Source organism: Pongo abelii, chromosome 3, assembly GCF_028885655.2.
Source record: "Pongo abelii isolate AG06213 chromosome 3, NHGRI_mPonAbe1-v2.0_pri, whole genome shotgun sequence".
Taxonomy (NCBI): Eukaryota; Metazoa; Chordata; class Mammalia; order Primates; family Hominidae; genus Pongo; species Pongo abelii.
The window spans coordinates 9,263,607-9,282,954 of NC_071988.2; the positions used below are offsets into that span (position 1 = coordinate 9,263,607).

The 19,348-nt window shown below is 41.9% G+C and overlaps 1 long non-coding RNA gene across 1 annotated transcript in view; it reads left to right on the forward strand.

Moving 5' to 3' along the window:
- The first annotated feature begins 581 nt into the window (after window positions 1-581).
- The window catches only part of LOC134761257 (uncharacterized), a 158,200-nt gene continuing 139,433 nt past the window's right edge, over window positions 582-19,348 (forward strand). Inside the window, exon 1 of the long non-coding RNA XR_010139601.1 lies at window positions 582-2,597. This is a non-coding gene — a long non-coding RNA (uncharacterized LOC134761257). The remainder of the gene's footprint in view (window positions 2,598-19,348) is intronic.

A 19,348-nucleotide genomic window follows, 5' to 3' on the forward strand; every position in this document is an offset into this window, starting at 1 on the left:
TTTCTTGATCTTAGTCTCCATTGCAAACGTTGTGTTCTAAAAACCATAGTGCCTTGTAGGTGAGTGTTCTCTGTCCTGTGAATTCGTGTAGAAGCTCTCCTACCTGAACATAAAGACTGGTGGGGATGCTACCGAGAAGTACTTTGTGTTTCTGGCTAAAATTATGTCCCCCTATACTCAATGGGCTCATGGTATCTTGTACTTGTATGTCCCCCAAAGCTGTGGTGTCTCGGATGCTACCCTCACATTTCTCCTACATAAAACAAAGATCTAAATGCCAGAAGGTTGTAGCTGGACACTGATAGGTCTTCACTAGATGCCTTTAGAACCACTAGACACAATAATGTCCTAGACAAGTGGAAAGAACACTTGTCATGAGCAACATTGCATCTTCCCCTCAGTATAGACAGGGCCAGTCAGGAGACAGCACAATTCTGAAGCCATTACAGTCTGCAGTTAATTACAGATTAACTGACCTTTGGCTCAAACATGGAGCCTATGTGTTTCAGAGTGGAAAATGTACCTGTTGGTGATGGCTTCCAGTCATTAGCCGTGTTGTGCTTTTTTCCCTTGATTTACTTTTTTGGAGAGTGGCTCAGAAGTCTTGGAATAATTATACTAAGGGAAATAAGTTATGCTAGGGCTCTTTTTGTGATGAACTAGCTGTTGGTCAGTGTCAGTAGAGCTGCTAATAGGTTCAGAACCCTTGATCCTGCACACTGACAAACGTGAAAAACCAGAACCTTATTGTCTAGCTGTGGTATCTGTGACAGTTACTTTGGGAGTAACACTAAACCAGTAGACCTGGTGATCCTGTCTAGTCCTCAGTGATGAGCCCATGGCTATTAGTATACCAGGTTTTATACCGCATCAAGGAACTTGACTTCGGCACCTTTGTCCACCAGAACAGGTTTTGTCCAGATAACTATGGTATTACCTGCTTTGCTGTCCACCTCCTGAGCCATATTCTAGTGCTTCTGTGGTGGAGATGTCCATGTAACAGAGGACAGCCACCAAGTGGATTGTCTCCTGCTTACAGAGGTCATCCTCAAGTGCCTTGATCTGATGTGCAAGGTCAGTGGGCTGGATAGCCCAAGCCACTTGACTCGTACCAGGAATGTCTAGTGTGGGGAGCTGATCTCGAGACTGATAAGCTCATGACTAATTCCCATCTCTTCCCAGCAATGACACATTGAGCTTTATTGATCTGTGTCCAAAGCATCTCTATCTGGGTGTCCTGATACTTACCTTGCCTCTATACTGACATTAATGCAAAAGTTTTTCAGTTTCTGCACCAGAGAACATCTTCTGACAATACCACTGCCTCTAGGAAGGACTACTCCCCAGATAGCCTCCATCACAGAGCTCTGGACCAGGCTCTGATCCCCAGTGATAGCCTTAGTGCAATAGGACCAGGCCTTCCTTCATGCCCAGGGCTCTTGTGAGTAGATGAGGTCAGTGCAGGTGTGTACCTTCTGTCTGTGCTGGCTGTTCAGGTGGTTCTTGGTCCCTGTGTCCTGATTTTTCTCTGCCATATCACCATCTCCATATAGCATTTGAGGTTGCATGTAGAAGCTGAATCACACTTGGCAATTTTTGGTTCAGAATGAACTGTCTTCTAGTAAAGCCAATGAGAATTCAATGGCTTGGGTGTGTCTTTTTAGTCTTCGAACATGAATCTGTAAGAATCTGGGGTGCTCTGTCCTGTCTACCTTTACTGTTGTGTATGGTCAGTTCAGACTCATTAGCTTTTCTGAAGGGGAGTTTAACTTGCTAGTCATTGTCATGGGAACAGAATTCTGAGCTCATAATTGCTTCCTTATGTACCTTCCAAATTTTACCTTCTTTCATAGAAAGCAAAGTGAGTCTGGGTCAACTACAGCCTGTAACAATGAGTTCTTGCCATTTTACAGCTCTAATAAATGGTGTCCAGTTTAACATGAAATCGGGTGCTTTTAGTTTTCTTTGGGTTTTTTTCTGGTAGGTCATCTTTACTTGCCCAAGGAAGGGAACATGTCCAGAAAACTCATTCTTAATATTTCATGTTTGTCATTATCCCTTATTGATCGATCCCATTCCTGGTGATTGATCACCTTGAAATTGTGATAGTTTCGAATGGAAACTGTTCTTTCGGCATGGTGGAGGTTTCAGTGTCAACATCAACTGTAAGGTTTTAACTCTGCCTGCATTCTACTCACTGGAAAATAAAGGCTTCTGTTTCTTGTCTAAAACTGGAGGGAGTTAAGAAAAACAACTTGTCCTTTAACAGAGGGATGGCAGAGAAGAAGGGAGCTCATCATTCCCAGTCCCCACTTACCACTCTAACCCACATTCCTATGCAGGTTTCCTAAAATTCTTTCACCCAACAGATGCTTTTGTCCCAGAACAAAGTAGTCTGTCAACTGGCGAAACCCCAAGATTAGGAGACACATAACAAGTTGTAGGTTCTTTAAAGATAGAACATTTCAGACAGAAGCTGAGTTCTTTCAAAAGAACTCCTATGTCATAATTGAGTGTGTTCAGAGTTCTGTTAGGCATCGGAGGACAGAGCTGGTTCTCACTGTTTTCTGCAAATGTGGCGCACCTGGGACCCATCAGTAAGATCACCTCACCTTGTCCTGGAGAATCTCATGTAGTGTGACAATGACACAGGCTTGGTTTCCACTATAACAATACAAGATTAATAGAGGGGAAGAATTCTTAATTTCATGACAGATTAGTGCCCTCAAGTAGTCAAAGGGGATCTCATCTCTAAATCAACTAATACAATGGATTACTTAAACGTCAAAAGTTGAAATGTAAACTCAAACTTTTACAAAGTATATTTTAAATACAATTTTGGCTTCCTTCTCACCTGTTAAAGTACAGTGTAGGCAAATAGAAATTTATAGTCAAGAAATAGTGTGGGGTCAGTGGTTGGAAAACTACCCAGATAAACTTCAGAGAAGAGTTTGCTGGCCAAACTGACAGGATTCATGCTAAGGACCAGCTGGGAATATCAGGCATCACCTGGGAGATGGTGGAAGAACCTCATCAGATATTGAAAATAATTGGCTGTCAAGTGTGTGGGAGGTTTTTGCAAAATGGCCTTCACAGGGTTGTTTACTAAAGTTGTACTTTATAAGGAAATACAGAGGGGGGCCTCTCAGAAGGCTAGGAGGCCTTGAAGTTTGGCCAACAAAAGACTTTTGATCACTACCCATGATATCATGCTACCTGTTAAACTTTTGAAGGATAATTGCCATCCTCATCCCTGTCTCATTATGAACCTCTACTAAATGAAATGGGGAGAACATTGCCCATAGGTAGGGGTTCATGGCCCTAAAGAGCTGTATGTTCCTGGAATTCTTTACTCAGAGATAGCTTATGATAGTGTCATTTCTACCTTGAAGAGGTATGAAGTAGAAGTTAAAAGGCCTCTTTGCAGAAGGCATTTGTGAAAAGTGACCAAACTCCTTGAAGAATAGCAGTCCCTTAGTGAAGTTGAAATGACATTGTCTTAACCCTACAGCACTGAAGACAAGCAAGTGAATACCAGGAGTTTCCAAAAGAAGGGATAACAGGTGTATAGTGGCTTTTCCTCCTTGGATTTCTGTTGGAGCTGCCTTTTTATTAAACTGCGTGGAGATGCTTGGTCCCAGAAAATGTCTGTGCTGATAGCTGACATGCAGGGGGGCCACAGAAGTTAATCTTGTACTTACCCTGAAAAGTCTTGTTGTCTTCATTGAAGCTGAATTTTGAGGAGTTGTCTATTCCATTTTACTTAGCTTTAGTGATGTGCTTTCATTCTCTCTGACAGATTAAAAGTAGAAGTGCTATTTCTGAACCTTCCATTTCTCACTGTCTTTAGGATGGAGATTAATAGTTACCTTCTCTGGAAGTAGTTAGAACAAAAGGGTGTGTCTTGAACCATCATGATGTCTTGTAAGAGCTGTACAGTGGAGTAGCCCATCCCAGCAAAGAGCTACTTATATTCTTTGCCCTCACCTACCATCGAAAGACAAAAATGTTCCAGGAATTGGGTCTGTAACCATCCCACCCCTGGTCAAGGATGTCTGAGTGTGCATGTTGCTTCTCCAAGAGCATGCATTTCCATGTGCCCAGCTGAGCTGTCTTCAGACATCTTCCATCCAGAAGACATGGGAGGTGGCTTCAGAGTTCAATGGTGAACAGCTTCATCTGAAAAATTTCTAAGCTTGCCCAGACAGGTACAGAAATTCTGTCTTGTTCTCTTTCCTGTGATGCTGAACTTTTTGTCATGTTTCCTTCTAACTAAGATAACTCAGTGCTCAGACTAAGGCTTCTTAAATGCACATCTCTTCTATATTATTATTTTTTTTTTGCTGTGAAAACAGGAAATATGAAGGCAAAACCTTGTGGGACAAATCTCAATGTTTCTTTACTGGATGGAGCGGAAAATGCACAGGTTTCCTTCCTGGGTGACTAATATCTGTGAACCACTGCATTTCTTGTTCTCTTCATGATCTTGTATAAACAGATTTATTACAGGTGGTTATAACATTGGCTCCAAGAGAATTCATGCAGGTTGATACTGATGCTCCTGAAACTTTGGTTCATAAGATAATACCAAAATCAGGAAATAGACTTGCCATTCATCAGTCTGGAAGAGAATGGGATAATTCAGAGAGCAGGAAGGACTCCGAGATTTGAAAACAACTTTCCCAGTCAGGGAGATGACATTCCAACTGTAACATATGCTTCTGAGAATAGGGCTTTAGTCTTAGTGCTGAAATCAAATTGCTACCACAGCTTTTATACTAATTCCTCAGGGATGAATGGATAAGTGGAGACTGATTAGAGTCCCATTACTATGTTAGCTGTGTCATCAATTTGGAAGAGGTGTGGAGCTTTCTCTCTTTGGAGACTTACTGTGGAGATGGAGTGCTGGACAGAAAGCCTAGTTTACAGGGGAATTTGAATTGGTGTCTATCATGGGATGGCCATGAAATCCTCTTCTCTGGGAACTTCTTCCTGTTTGTGGTGTCTGCTCCTCTAGGGGCCAGCTGCAGGTATCGTTGATCTGGAGTAGCTGCAGACCACCCTTCTGCAGTTGTTGGACATGAAAACTACACAATCAAAGGCATGTGGCTACAGATGCAGTTGCTGCCCTTCTGATAGACCAGGGGATCAGCAGCTGAGATTTCAGCCATGTAAGAGTCTGAAGAAATGGGTTAAAAGAATGGCTTGCTAGATTTTTAGAGTCTTTCCCCCTGTATTCTGCTTCTTTGTCCATTCTGTGATGAAGTAAAGTCAACTTGATAACTTTCCTATTTGAATCAATGTCTTCAAAATTAACTTGAGTCTTCAATTTTGGACTTGGCTGCCATACAACAGTTAAAATCAATTTTTTGTGAAGTATCTATAATGGCAATCCAGACCTTTCTAGTCACTGTGTGTAGCCTATCAACACTTGGCTCTTCTGATGCCTTGAACATCATAAAGTAGCAACTCAACTGTAATTCACAAATCCTGGCAGCTCTGTCATGATACTGCCGCTTGTTTTCATATTTGGCCAGAAACTCAAAATGGTTTTTACTTTGATAAAATCAAGATGGCAGGGTTGGGCTCCTATTATTTCTCTAGAGGACACTGTTTCCTTGACTGACTTGTCCAGAGGTCTCTTACACTGTTTGTCTTGTGGCCCCTTTATTGTTCAAAGTTAGAATCATCATTCATCTCAAAGATGAATGTATATCTTCAATTCTTTCGCCCACCTGCACTTTTGCTTCCCTCTTGTTAGTCTTTGACTTTCTGATAACATGGTGGCCAATTAGCTGACTTGAAGATACAGAAATCATCTAGGGGAGCATATTATTTCCATGTGTTCCCTTCATTCCCTCTTGCCATGTTGAATAACATGTTAATAGGTTCTAAGCATTAGCATTAGGACAAGGATATCTCTAGGGGTCACTTATTTGCTGCTACCTGACACTTATTTTAAAGAGATCCCAGGAATTTCAGAGGAAGGTGGTGAACCAATGTGTGTGTGTGTGTGTGTGTGTGGTGGTGGTGTGGGGGGGGGTGTTGGTGCAGGGAATGTGGAGTGGGGCACAACAGCTACTGAATGGGTAGAATCAGAATCTACTTGGTCACTTTAGTAGGTGAGTGGGCTCCATATCACTGAGTTCTCTGTGAGGAAGTTGTAGGACGTCTCCAAGAATGTCTTCCCTACTTGAACAAGTTGGATAGTTTACCCTCAAGCTCTATCTGTCATGATCATTGTTGTTTATTCCAGTGGCATCAATTCCCCCAGGCTGCCAAGATGTGATGCTGCATGCAAGTAAGTGAATCAAGTTGAGGGTGTGGCCTGGGGCAGCCAATCATTCTAATCAAATGGCAAACCACCTGGAAGTCCCTTTGTGCATAAGGATGGGCTCAGTGCTGGCACAGGCAGAGAATACGCAATGCAATAAGTGAGACTAGATAATGTAAACATTGAATAACCAAGTTCCACTGTTTTCAAGGAATGACTTGTCTTTTTAAATGTCCTGCCTTTTTTCACTCAAAAAAATGTGAGATTTTTATATATTCAAGGATCTAAAACTAGGCCCACCTCTTCTGCCGGTTCTCCTCTACACGTCATGAGTTGTTCTAAGATGATTGTTGTAGGTAATGGGCAAAACTCTCCTTGCTCTCTGAAGTGTAGTGGAGGCTAGGAAGCTTGGACCTCCACACAGGGGTATTATGTTTATTGCCTCTTCCTGTTACATGCCATATACTTCACTGTACTTACAAGTTCTGAAAAGGAGAAAAGCATCCCTTATAAAACTACATGTGAACAAAGTATTTTGGATCCCATTTCTCAATGTACATCTCATTTTAACTGGACTATTAATGCTCTTTTTTAATTCAACAAATCTTCTCCTGACATACACCACTTTTTTGAGCTCCCATGACTTGTGGAAGCCTGGCAATGTTATGCTACCTTCTCTAGTGGAAGCTACTGGTAACTTGGTTTGTAGCTTGGCCTACTTTGGCCACATGTAAAAGTATGGAGCCAGTGACACATTTTAGATGGGAGAAGTAGCTCTTGGTGATGTCTGCAAGTCATTAACCCTTCTGTTTCCTGGAGATGTTTTTCTGGGGAGAATAGCTCAGCAGTCCTGGTGGATGGCTCTACGAAGAGAAAAATAAACAATATGGGGGCTAATTTGTAATGAATTTTATGTTGACCGTGGAGCAGATGCAACACCCTTTACCTTGCACAGTGACTGACAGCAGTGTGAAACAGGGATCTCATTGGCTAGCCTTGAAGTTTTCAGACTCATGTGTCTTAGCCTGGCAGTAGAGCTGGTGAGAACTTTGTGGAACTTGAGTTTACTTGGTCCTCAGCAGTGAGCCCGTTGGAGTCAGCACCTGAGTGGAACACCAGGGTTCATATCACATGAAGGATCTTGTATTTGGTACTTTGGCTCACAGATCAGGCTTTGTCAAGATTACTATGGTGCTTCTGTATTAGGGCCTACTTTCTGAGCAATTTTCATCACTTGTATGATGAAAAATGTCCATGTAACTGATGACCACCAAGTGGATCATCTCTTGCTTGTGGATGTGCCTCTTGATGAGTGCCTTCCTTTACCACTCAATGTGAGCAGGCTGAATGAATAATAACACTCCTTGTACCAGGAAGGTCTACTGGATATGTGAGGACCTATCTTCAGTAGGATTAGCTTATGACTGATTCATATTCCTTTGCTAGCAATATTGGGCTTCACTGACTTTTTTTCCTTCCTGTCTCTGAAGCATCTGAAATCTTGATCTCAAAGGACAGTGACTGACCCTGTCTCTTCACCTATCATCATAAACAAGTTTTTTCATCCCCAATAATAGAGGACATCTTGTGACAATGCCACTGACTCTGGGAAGGACAACTCCTTAGGGTTTCCAGCATATGAGATCTTGCCCACGCTCTGTCTGACAGGCATGGTAGGCAGGACCATGTTCACTGCATGTTCTGAGCCCTCTGAAAGTTTGTGAGGGCAGTGCAGGTGTGTACCTTCTGTTAGTCTAAACTGCACCATTTTGTAAGCTCCCTGCTGTTTTGCAGAACTTGGTCAAAGTGAAATAGTTCATGGGGGTTCGGGCAATGAGAAACATCCTGCCTAACCACTTGACCACAAGGCAGACAAAGGCCGAGCTAAAGAAACATCCCTGTCATTTCCTGCTGGACAAAGTTCCAAGGAACATCATGATGACATCCCAATGAAATAAGGACTAGAACTGCCTCATCATGGGAACATCTTAACAATATCCTGCTGGTCAACAAGCCATATTGCTCAGACCTCTCCTCCCCATACCTATAAGTACCCCCAGCCTGTAAGCAGCGGTGGGCTCTGGCATTAAGCTGGTCCCCGACTTCTGTAGGTTTTATGCTGGACATAAAGCCTGCATTTGCTGTTGAGCCACCCTCTTTCTGTTTGTCTTTAACCCTCACCTTCCCTCCAAAATCTAACACCTTCTGCTCATACGGGCTATACAAGTTGTTCCTGGTCTGTTTGATTTTTCTCTGCCATAATAGCAAATTTATTTAGTAATGGATGATTGGGTGCAGAAAATAAAACACATTTGGATTATTTTCCCCCCTCACTGTGAACCATCTTCTAGTAAATCTGAGTATTCAATCAGCAGATGTGGTAAATCTACCTGGTCTTGAGATGAGCCTATGAGTCTAGGCTACTCTGTCATGACTGTCACTAAAGGGAAGTGGTCATCTCAGCCTGGACAGTTGTGCTGAGGGATTTTTAAGTTGGTTATTCCCATGGAAAAAGACTTCTGAGTTCATAATTGTCTCCTTGTATATGTTCCATCTTTCCCCACTTCGTACAGATCTGAGTTATGCAGCTTGAGTTGTCTTTGGTAAGCCATCATAAAATCTTGCCATGTGATACCTCTAATGGTGTCCAGCTTGGTAGGAAGATTGTTTTTATTGAGCTTTCTGGCATGTTATTCCTTGTCCAAAAATGGCAGCATGTTCAGAGAACTCATTTTATTTCACTTCTGTCATTTTTTTTTCTCACTTGATCTTTCTGCTGGTGAACAGTCTCCTTGAAATTGACATCTTCAAATGGAAATTGTTCCTCTCTGCTACAGGGTAAGGTCTTAGAGTCAACATGAAATGCGAAGACTTAACTGTGCCTTCCTTGCTCTCTGAAATCCCTTATGGCAAATAAGGGGCCTTGGTCCTTCTAAAACTAGAGGAGGCTATGAAACAGTTGGTTCTTCAGCTGAAGGATGAGAGAAGAGAAACCTCATTCCCTGTCCCCACTTGTTATCACTCATTCACATCCCTACAAGGGTCTGCAGAAATTCTTTTTCACCAACCTGACACTTTTGTACTGGAACAAAAGTGGTTTGTCAATTGCCATGGAAAATCCTAGGTTTAGGTGACAACAGGCCTGTATGTCTCAAGTGTGAAAAATGTAGAAGTCTGTCTTCAAGAGTCTGTCATAGTTGGGGAGTTGTCAGTGGCAGGTGCTTCCTGTTGCACATGGAGAGGAGGATATACTTTGTCCTCAGTGTCTTCTGTAAAGATGTGGAGCACCTGGGACCCATGAGCAATGAGATGACCTCAGCTTGTCCTGGAGAATCCTATGGGCCAACACGAGGTTGTACATGTGGTTGATGGCCTGACGGTAGCAGATAGAGTGCTTACAGATTTAAGCTATGGAAGAATCTGCCTTAAAAATGAAGAAATGAATATTTTGTTGGTGTTTTCCTTCTGACTTTCTGGAATACAGAGGTAATGTCAGAACAGTTTTTCAGCTTGTTCACATCTAATGGCTTGGACTTTAGACTTGGAAGTTCTATGGAGGTTAAAACCTTTTTTCTGGAATGTTTGTGAAGGTGAGCTAGACCCCCATCAGTCACCATGTGTAGCACATCAACAGCTGGATCTTCCAGTGCTTTGATTTACTGTTTTATGGTAGTCTCTAATGTCCTATGATTCACAAGTCTTGGCATCCTCTCTGTCAAGATGTTGATTTTCAAACTACCAGTTTGTTCTATATACAGCCTTATTGCCTTCTTGGAAAATATGTTCAATTACAGTACTGCATTTGCAGAACTCAACTTGATATTTGCCAAACAGCCAAGTATCTTCCTTCCCTTTTACTCTTTTTGTATTAAAGCAATAATTCTGTGATAAATGCATTAATTCTACCAGATCACTTTTCAAGTTTATTGAGTATGTTGATGTCCAACTTAGGACTCTTGTTATATTCTGGTGACTGTCTTTGTTTCCTAACAAGGGCAGAGATTCATAAACATAATAAATTTGGTCATCTTTCTGCAAGGAAGGAAACTAGCCCTTCTTCCAGAAGATCCCTGAAGGGTGGGTGGCATTAAAATTCTGCAGAACCTCAGCAAGGCTGAACCAGTCCTGGGTATCCTCATGACTTGGGTGCCTGAGAATCATGCAGTCCTTCAGGTGGCTCAGGATGTTTGGTACCACGTGAGTAACCTCACATTGAGTGCTCTTGTCGAGATCAGGCTTGGTCAAGACTCATGTGGGCACTCTTTTGGAGTCCACCTCCTAAGTGATGCTCAGTGCTTCTATCATCTCAAAGTCCACATTACTGGAAACCATCACCAAATGGGTGGTTTCTTGTAGATAAACTGCTTGATTAAGTGCCTTGATCTGCATGCAATGTCAGTGGGCTAACAGCTCACAGCCACTGTGGTTACACCAGGAAGTTCTATTAGTCATATGGAGTTGAGGTCCACATGAACTGTTAAGGCAGATTCCCATCCCTTTCCTGTAATAATTAATGTGGCCTTGGGGTATAAGCAGATGTGTTTGACCTTTAGGAACCTACCTTTTAGAAGGATGCAGCCTCCCCTCCCTCTTTCTCTGTGGTTATTTGAGTCAGAATTCAAGAGCAATCCCTTAAATGAATGGCAGAGGAAAGGTAAAGCCATGATCCTTGTGCGTTCTTACTGCTGCGTCCTCTAAGTGGTGACCATTAACTTAGTGTCATTAATGAACTACTTTCCTATTTGTGTCCTAAGCTGTATTTGAGGAAATAGTGGTAGAGACAGGAGGGAATCTGTAACCACATGTTCAAGAACCTCTCAGTTGATAGTCTATTGGTCTCTGAAACTCATTCCTACCAACCTCAAGTTCTGTAGCTTTTGGGCACCTGACTCACAGGTGGGATAGAAGTGGCTCAGTGAGTCTGAGCAGCCACATCTAAGAAAATGAGCTCTAGGCCTTCCCAAGACAGGGAAGGTTGGGTCTGTTCTCTTCCCTGTGATCCAGAAGTTGGTCAGTGTTGTCTTTCGGCTAAATATCTTCCCACTCTAACGCCAGCTTCCTTTAAGGTGCACTTGAATTCTGCATTTCTTTTCCTGTGAAAATGATGGGAAATGTCATGGAAAGACAGTGTGGGAGAAATGAACCTGTTATCCCACATCAGAGAGGAATGAGTCCAAAAGTCCTAGGTTCCTATTGCTGTGGGATATTTTACTGGCAATTAATGCTTTTCTGACAATACACTCATCATTCTATTACTGCTCAGGGGAAAGATTATCTAACATAATACCACTTTATTTTATAAACTAAGTTTGCTTCTAAATGCCTAAAATAGTATAGCTCTCACTTGAGTGAGCAATTTAATCACTTATGAAGGATTAACCTTAATTCTGTCTTGCCATTTTAACTTCCTCCAGTTCCATGAATTGTAACTACCAAGACCCAGCTCAGTCATGAAGACCCCAACCCAGTGGCGCTAAAGACACAGAAATAGTGCAAAGTGGGATCCAGGAGGCTTGACCCACATATTTATTGACAGTAAGCCAGAGATAAACATTGCTTCTATAGATTATAGATTAAAAGCATTCCTTATGGGAAACAAAGCATTCTTAGTGAGGAGCAGAGAAACAGGTTCTAGCTGATTGTCTGCAGCCAAAACATGTTGTTAAGGCACAGGCCGCTCATGCTATTTGTGGTTTGAGCAGTTTTCTGCTCCGGTCAGGCTGGGCATTCCTTACCCTGCTCCAGTAAACCAACAACTAGCAATGTGCATGATAACCATTATGAGCATGTCACATTGCTGCAGAAATCCTGTTTGTGGCCAGTTTCTTTAAGGCCTGTTTATGACAGGCTTAGGGCTTGTTCCCAGCATGTCTCCTTTTCTGCTTTTGCAAAGTGATAAAGACAAAGGCAGCTTTGTCACAATGGGCTACTTCTCGCAGGATTCGGGATCCGCATCTGCAGACTACACAAAGATGACATAGATTAAAAGCACAATCATTGAAATCACAGAGCCTCCAAGTGTCTTGATCCATTTTAATGGGTTAATAGCTGCTAATCTGTCTGCAGCTCCTTCAAGCACTTTCCTTCCTGGCATTAGCGTCAGATGTGCCTGAGAGGCTTGAAATACATGTTCCTTCAGTTTTGGAATATCTAAAGATAAATTTCTAGTATGACCCTTTAAATGTCTCTTAACTGTTTCTTACTGGTGTTCTGTTTTGTTAAACAGATGATAAGTAATGCAAAAATCAGAAGTATTCCAGTCACATTGTAACCATTCTATACTCTAAACTAGTTACTGGAGCTCATAGCCACATTACTTTGTTGGAGATCATTGATTTGATTAGCTAGTTTCTGGTCTATATTAGAGTAGAATTTTTCTGCCAATTATTTACATAGTCTACTGCTTGTACTGTGGAATGCAAAGCAACTCCAGCTACTGCAGCAGTAGCTGTGACAGCAATCAATCCCATAATGATTTTAAAGTGGCAATGAAATGCTGAGAGCACCTCAAAATCTTTTGAAGAATTTCAGTAATAATACACACAGAAGGAGAGGCTTCCCAAGGATGGGAAAGTTTTACAGGTATCCATACTCCTTCTCGGGCTCTTACCACTAAAATAGAATGATCAGTATATTATACAAGGCAGAATTCACACAAGAAAACAATCTACATTCTTGACAAGTCACACAATTAGGGAGATCCACTTTTAAATCACCCACTACAAGCAAGAAAGGAGGACGGACACAACTCTGTATCCAGGCTGAATCGTGAGCCAATTCTAACATAATTAGGATTATACTGGGTTGGCTTTAGTATATCTTCATTCCCAAATCTTTATCCTTTTTAGTGCCATTAATATTTTCTACAACTCCTTATGTTTAGCTCCTACAGCAGGCCATATCATTTGGGGTTGAGGTGCCACTATACCACCATATGCCAAAATAATAAGAACTCTTGCTGTGCTTCTTATAGTGTCCACCATCTGATTATTTTGTTTAGATGCAGGGGTGAGCATTACCTGCAGATTGAGAGGTGAGCCTCATAAATGCCCCTTTAGGGGACCAGTCAATAATGACTCCATATGAACCATTACACAACACCTCTGCCTGCCTTGCTATACCATCTTCCCAAGCAAATGCCTTCATTTTTTCTGACCATGTCCAATCCACTTTACCAGATAGGTTTTTGAGGGTGGTAAACTTTGGCTACAGGAGCACAATCATTGTAATAAACACTAAGACCAGAAAGCATATGTGATTGTGCCACAGAGATGTTACATTAAGGTACTATTGCCAGCCAAGATTGAAGACTGGGAGGTAAACACCCGTTGGCTTTTCCCAAGCAAATGGGTAGGTGTTCAAATCCCATATGAGATATTCTTAATTGTTCCTTCCTCTTGTGGATGAGACAGGCCTCTATTATTGGTAGAACCAGGCATCAAAAACTATCATTAGTGTATACCTCTACTGGGGGGTCTAAACATGTTACTGGCTGTAGAAGTGGTGGAATATTTGCCCAATAAGTGTAATTGTTTTTTGTTTCAGCAGTTACTGGGGGAATATGGCAATGGTGAGCACAGCCATCATAGCTACCATTAGATTACTCATTGTAACTGGTCATCCCGCCTTCTTCAGATTTTTTTTCCACCATCTCTGTCAACTTTTTGATCTGGCCTCAGGTGGGTGGCTGCCTCATGAGTGTTGCTCACCAGAACTGGTGTCTTCCTTATTGTCAGTCTCGACATGGCTGCAATCCTCGGGTTCCTCCCAAAATCTCTTCCTCAGCATCTGGCTCATGATAAGGTTTCAGGGGTCTTGATGGTATCCAAATCAGCTGCTGATTCTGGCCTGGAGAAACATAAGCATAACCTCTACCCCAAGTTATTTTACGTATTTCCCAACTTTGTGTTATCAGACCTCTCCACTAAACCAGTTGTTCTGCTTCTGTCTTTGCCACTGGTTTCTGTAGATGCTGTTCAGCTGCTGATAGCATCTGGCCTTTAGGCAGGCTCAAAAAATTTAAAGCCAATAATGTTAGATTCAATTGCATATGTGGGGTCCCGTAGTCATTATCTCTTTTTCTGTTTTTGTAGTTGCTGTCTTAGGGAGAGATTCTTGCCACATTGGCTTGTCCTTGTGAATTATATGGGATGCCAGTAATGTGTTTAATATTTCATATAGAGAAAAATGTAGTTAGAGCTTGGCTAGTATAGCCTGGGGCATTTGTTTTAATAGAAGCTGGAATGCCCATCACTGCAAAACACTGCAAAAGGTGATGTTTAACACAGGCAGAAGACTCTCCTGATTGGCATGTAGCCCAAAGTGAGAAAAGGTGTCCACACATGTATAAGCTAGTCTCCCAAATGAGGGAGCATGAGTGACATCCATTTGCCAAAGAGAATTAGGTTCCAATCCTCGAGGATTAACTCCTCCTGTAAAAGATGAGGAATGTACCTTTTGGTAAGTTGGGCATCGTTGGATAATAGCTTTAGCTGCTTTGCAGGTAATGCTGTATCTGCATTTGAGACCAGAGGCATCAACATGGGTTAAATTGTGAAAGTGTCTAGCACTAGATATTGCAGTAGCAACTAGACAATCAGCCATTTGATTCCCTGCAGTCAAAGGTCCTGGAAGAGGTGTATGAGCTCTAATGAGTAATGTAAAAAGAGTGCATTCTATTCCTAACTGCGGTTTGTAATTGGGCAAAGTCATGTTGCTCATCTGTGTGGAATCATAGCTGAGCATTTTCAACTATGTAGAATGGACCACATATGAAGAATCAGAAATTACATTGACAGGCATCTCAAAAGCAGCCAGCACCTCAATTACAGCTACAAGTCTCTGCTTTTTGAGCTTGAAGTATAGGGTGTCTGAAAAACTTTTTGATCCAGAATAAGAAGCTTTACCATTACTAGACTCATCTGTTAAAAATATTTTCAGCAACTTCAATTGGTTTAAATTTAGTTATTCTATGGAGAATCCAATTTTTAATATTGAAATTTTGTTTTCAGAAAGTGATTATCAAGAACACCTATGAAATCGGCTAAATGGGTTTGCCAAGTAAGACTATTTATAAAGGCCTGTTGTATTTGTGACTTTGTAAGAGGGACAATAATTTTTCCAGGATCATATCCATGTCATTTAACAATTTGAGTTCTCCTATTTCCTATCAGAGTAGCAATTTGATCCAAATAAGGAGTTAGTCCGTGAATTAGTATGTGGAAGAAAAAGCCATTCTACCAAGTCTTGCTATTGGACAATAACACCAGTAGGTGAATGAATGCTGAGTTGGAAAAATTAGCAAATCTAGAATCTTCTCTGGATCTATTCTATTTAAGCCTTATGCACTTGCTTTTCAATTAGCTGTAACTCTGCCTCAGCCTCCTTTGTTAATTGCGGAGAGTTAGTTGAGACTAGGATCTCCTCTAAGGATAGAAAATAGATTACTCATGGCATAGGTAGGAATGCCTAGAGCAGGTAGTATCCAGTTAATGTCCCCTAGTAATTTTTGAAAGTCAATGTTTTCCATTGATCCTTATGTATAGTTACTTTCTGTGGCACTAATGTAGTGTCATTTACTGAGGTTCCCAAGTAGGAGTAAAGAAGAGTAGTCTGAATTTTGTCAGGAGCTATAATTAAACAGGCACGAGAAATCGAGTTTTGCAAGTGATCATAACATGGGAGTAATATTTCCCAAGTGGAGGCAGCACAAAAGAATATCATCTATATAATAATGTAATGCTGTGAAAATATTTTGAGTAGGTTCAATTGCTTGCCCTACATACGTCTGGCAAATTGTTGGACTGTTTAACATGCCTTGTGGCAACACTTTCCAGTGAAAACGCTTAGCAGGCTGTAGGTTGTTTACAGCAGGAATTGTAAATGCAAACAGTTCAGTCTTGCTCAGCTAAGGGGATAGTAAAGAAACAGTCTTTTAAATCTATTAAAGGCCAATTCTTTGGAATCATAGCAGGAGAAGGCAATCCTGGCTGCAATGCTCCCATAGGTTGTATAACTGAATTAATGGCTCTAAGATCTGTCAACATTTTCCATTTACCTGATTTTTTTTGTAATAACAAAGACTGGAGAATTCCAGGGGGAAAATGTTGGAGCTATGTGTTCTTTTTTTAATTGTTCAGTAACTAAGTTCTCGAAGGCCTCCAGTTTCTCTTTACTCAGCGGCCATTGTTCTACCCAAATTGGCTTATCTGTTAACCATTGTAAAGGGTACAGGTTCTGGAGGCTTAACAATGGCTGCCATCAGAAATGGTATCCTAAACCTTGATGAGAATTCTGTCCTTCCACTTGAAGCAGTTTCTTTAACCCTTGTAAATTTTTTCCTAATCCCATGCCAGGCACATACCCCATCTCTTGCATCATATGCTGACTTTGAGGGCTATATAATTGTTCTGGAATTAACACTTGTGTTCCCCATTGCTGTAATCTCTTCCCCAATAAGTTTATAGGTACAGAAGTTACAATTGGTTAAATAGTCCCAGATTGTCCATCGGGTCCTTCATAATGCAAAATATAACTGCTTTAATATGTCAGGGGCTTTACCAACTCCAACTATGTTAAGTTGAGTGGGTTGAATTGGCCACATGGACAGACAGTGCTGTAGAGAAATGATTGAAATGTCTGCTCCTGTATCTATCAATCCTTTAATTTTTTTCCCCTGAATAGCTATTTCACATGCAGGACGTTTATCAGTAATTTGATTCACCCAATAAGCTGCTTTGCCTTGTTGGTCTGTGCTTCCAAATCCTCCTGTTCATTTAGTTTTTTTTCCCAGTTTCCACATATGGCACAATCAGGAGCTGTGCTATACACTCTCCTGGCTCTGCTTTCCAGGGAACAGCAGTAGATATGTAACAATTTGAATTTCCCCATTGTAATCTGAATCAATGACTCCTGTGTATGTACTTGCACTCCTTTTAAATTTTAACTAGACCTACCTAGAAATAATCCTACAGTCCCCGCTGGCATCATCTGGAGACAGCAACATTCTTTAAAGGTCCCATTACAAAAGAACCTGGTCCATATTGATAGCTTGTTTAAATTCTTTAAGTATTTTAAAAGGAGAAGGCTCAAATGTAGCTATGATATTCTCCTGTTGATCAGGTGGGTATATTCTAACAGGGAACTGCCAAGCATCCATATCACCCTCTCATCTAGCTTGCTGGATTCCTGTGTGAGTAGAACTGAGAGTGGTTGCTCAAGGCACTGTTTGACCAGTCACTGGGGCAACTACTTTTCACCCAGTGTCCTCTGGAAGAGAAAGATCCGGAGGGTCAGGCCACTCCTTTTTTTCAAAATAATGAGGGGGGTGCAGAGGGGTAGGGACAAACCTCTCCCTCCTTTGCTGCTTTAGCTGGCAAGCAAACCTGCTCTGTACCTCTTGTTACTTCATTAGACTCTTCTTCTTCCTCTGATTCCTCCTTGTCATCTGTGTGGAAAGGCTCCAAGGTGGAATGAACCAGAGCCCACACTGACCAGACAGTTGTAGGAATATCCTCAACACCATCCTTATGCCTTTTTCAGTGTGCTTGCCTACCTTTTCCCAGACCTCTACATTCATAGTTCCTCGGTCCAGAAACCAGGGGCAGTATTTCTCTACAGCACTAAAAAGCTGCATAAGTCAGCTGGTGCTAACCTTCACTCCTCCTTTTCTGAGGAGATGCCGAAACAGACTCAAATAAGCCTCGGGCCTGCTCAACTCTTGTCCCATTGTTACCCTGATGCTTCTAAGCTCGCCTTCTTTCCATGAGGATTGCTTAAGAGTACGTGGGTGTTCTCCAGCAGAGTTCCACATTCTCCAGCCATCACTTTGGTGACCCTTTGACCCAGGTTTGAGTCCCCACAATGGATGCCACTTACCGAGACCAGCTCGGTCCTGGAGATCCCAGCCCAGCAGGACTAGAGGAATTAAAGACAATGACACAGAAATTGAGTGCAAAGTGGGATCCCGGGGGCTAACAGCCTTCAGAGCTGAGAGTCACGAACAGTGTGACCTACATACGTATTGACAGTAAGCCAGTGATAAGCATTGCTTCTATAGATTATAGATTAACTAAAAGCATTCCTTACAGGAAACAAAGCATTCTTAGTGAGGAGGAGAGAAACAGGCTCTGGCTGATTATCAGCAGCAAAAACATGTTAAGGCACAGGCTGCTCATGCTATTGGTGGTTTGAGCCATTTTCCACTCTGGGTGGGCCAGGCGTTCCTTGCCCTGCTCCAGTAAACCAACAACTGCTAGCAGTGTGTGTGATAGCCATCACAAGCATGTCACATTGCTGCAGAAATCCTATTTATGACCAGTTTCTTTAGGGCCTGTTTATGACAGGCTTAGGGCTTGTTTGCAGTAGTAACAAGGCCTGATAAGGAAACACTGCCTTCCCATTGGATCCTCCAAGAGCTGAATGAGAAAGAAGCCAGGGATGTGTTGGAAACCCTCATCTACCTGGGTTCCCTGCAGAGGGACAGGGGTAGGCTGGACACTGCGCTAATGCACCAAGGCAAAAGCTTCCAAGGCCATTTTCCATTGTCCACAGTGTACATGGATCTAGTGTGATTCTCATAATGCTGCCTCTGTGGTGAGACTACAAAGATAATTCTTCAGCTTGTCTGCCTGATGCTCTTATTCCTTCTGTGTCAAAATAGGGGTCCATTCCTATTAAAAGTATGAATCGTGCAGTGAAGTTTTTCACCTTTCTGATGCCCTGGAAGAAATTTTATCAGTTTATCCTAAATGATGATAGGATGTTGACACACAGTGATAAGCCTGGCCACACTGTCCCCAAGTGGTTGCACACACTGGGCTGAGATTTCAGGCTCTTCAATCCACTTTGCACAGGAGATCATCTTCTAACCATTGTCCCTGTAGGCTCTGTGTCTTCATATGGTAGTAACTTGTGAGGGATACTTTTCCTTGGTCTGTTGGTTCTTTATATCATGGGTTATGATTTTTCTGCCTGAGAATGCATTTTGGGAGATGAACTTCATCAGTTTTGTGTGATGTGGTATGCTGGCCATGTGAGGTCCTGTTCGTAGGTGGACTCTTTTGCTTCTGTTTA